This window comes from Chanos chanos, chromosome 13 (assembly GCF_902362185.1).
Source record: "Chanos chanos chromosome 13, fChaCha1.1, whole genome shotgun sequence".
Taxonomy (NCBI): Eukaryota; Metazoa; Chordata; class Actinopteri; order Gonorynchiformes; family Chanidae; genus Chanos; species Chanos chanos.
This window is the reverse complement of record NC_044507.1, coordinates 8,880,776-8,883,246: the sequence shown is the minus strand read 5'-3', so window position 1 is coordinate 8,883,246 and position 2,471 is coordinate 8,880,776.

Genomic DNA, 2,471 nt, shown 5'->3' with positions numbered 1-2,471 from the left:
GTCAATCCCGCTGGAGCTACCTCTCGACCCTTCGCACAGTCAGGTATGTTTATATCCCACGGACTTCATCCCAGATTATGGTAGCACAATGTTGCGCGAGTCGATGTTTTCTGATGGTCCAACGTTGAGCCACGTTAGCCAGCTATATTTGGATCTCAATAAGTACGAATAACTACTAGTTATACAGTACTGCTTCAGGCTTACTTTACCGTTCTTTTCCCATTTTCCGTCGACTCAGTCCACTTCAAAGCTATCAATTCAATTCAAATCAATTTGGGAGCCAATGAACTATACGTTAGCTAATCTACTTGGCGTTTTGTAAAACAAATAGCTGCTGCTAACTAATATTAACGTTAATTTTAGACTGTTGAGTAATTTAAAACGCGTGAACAAATCGTTAAAACAGATATTCTAGGGCAACAGACCGAAGAGGTGTGTGAAATAAAGCATAATCCTGCGTTTCGGTGGGACGGAGACTGATGCAGCACGCGACGTTTGAAGTAGCGGTCCTATTTCATGCATTAGCATCTTACAGCCACTGCCAGACAGGCAGCTGTTCATAGGAGTGATGGCAGGAAATACCACCAGAAATGAGCAAGCACATGAGAGGCAGAATAATTAGTAAAAAGTGGACTGGATTTCGGAAGAGGATTTATATATAACCCATTTCCCATTAAGTACATTAGATGAGCTGTTGCGGGGGTAGGGGTGGGGGATCATAAAAAGGAATATCGTTATTGAACCCTTACACACACTGGCTTACTAATTTCTTAAAAATGTATTCAGTTTTGAAAAACCCTTTTTGAAAATATTTAAAAAGAATGTTCCCACGTACTGAAGGCCACATACTGCAAATGACGTTCGTTGTGACATTTTTGTGATTGACTGATTAACTGATTGACAGATTGATTGATTTGGTTCTTAAGAATTTATTTTTGCTGTGGTTAGGACAGATTGGCGTTATCCTTTTTCTATTTGTTTTACATTTATTTTCTGAGTTGATCACACTTGGTGGTTCAGTTTAATTTTGTTTCATTTTTGGGCAGAGTGCCTTCTGTCGAAGTTTGATACTTTGACGTATCTTTTTATGAGGGTTTGAAGAGATTTCTATTTGACTGTAATTGGGTCCTTGAAGTAATCAGGCTCTAGGTCACCACTACTGGCCCATTTTTGATGGATTTCTTTGCATTAGACCAAAGTTCTCTGTATACTTCCAGTGTTTCTCTGGGACACAGAAGTAGGCTGAAGCTTTTCTGCAGGATATCCACTTAAGGGCGCTCCATTTTGCAGTCTGTCAGGAGAGTTCAAATAGATGGGTTTCAGAACTAATTTTAACAAAATGGTTTGCCTCACTTTGTCCCTCATTTACCTGTACACATGTTGGGATTGACTAAAACTGATCTTGTCAATACTGCTTTCTGGTGATAAACCATTTGCAAATTCTCTCTCTCTCTCTCTCTCTCTCTCTCTCTCTGTGTCTCTGTTTCTCATGCACACACACACACACACACACACACACATACAATAAGCTTTTACCAGGAATAGCACAAGAAAAATACCTTGCTGAAAAAAGTTGAACTTTACCTCAAGACTTTCTAAATGTTCAAAACAGAGACTAATATCGAAGAATCTAAGAGTCTGTCTAAGAAGTTAAGAAATATTTCTTTAAGTTATGGAGACTGCTTATTGTCATGTAATTTTACCTGACCCCCATCAAGGTATATTTATGTTTTATCATGGTGCTTGTAAATGCCTGTCATCAAGTAAAAAAAGAGTCTTTCAGTAACTGTTATCCGCAATAATTGGGTTGTTATTTTTCTTGATAATACTGTATCAAGAAGGCTAGAAAAAGATTAGTAATGAAATAATGAAGAGAAAAATTATGATTTTTTTTAAAATTACCATGTAATTAATCTAGCAGGTATCAGAATTTTTCCATTGTGCTGAGTAAAAGCTGATTGAAAAGAAACCCTAGTTTTGGTTTGTGCAGACGTTTAATGACAGAAGGAGTGTCAGGCCTTGTCTTTCATTTAAAAACCACTCCACACAATAAACGCTACAAAAGCCTCAGTGCACAAATAACTTCATAAAGAGAGAGAACATTTTGGAAATAAAACATTTGAATTATATTTATTCATTTAGCAGACACTTTATCCAAAGTGACTTCCAAGTAAGGCAAAATGCAAGCCAGAGCTTTCTGTGTTGTAATCCCCCCCCCCCCCCCCCCCCCCCCAAAAAAAAAAAGATTAATTAAACACCAATATGAGATGAAAGAGAATAATTAGCATAGCATAGATCATCAGTGTTTATAGTCCTTGTTTGCGCATCACATCTTTTCAATTACTTACTATCTCAAATGTCTGTGTAATGAGAGCCAACATTTCCTATTCAATTTTTATTACAAATGCAAAATGTCACAGACTATCAAATCTAGGTCTAGGTTACAGTGTTTCTATGTCAGAATTACACAG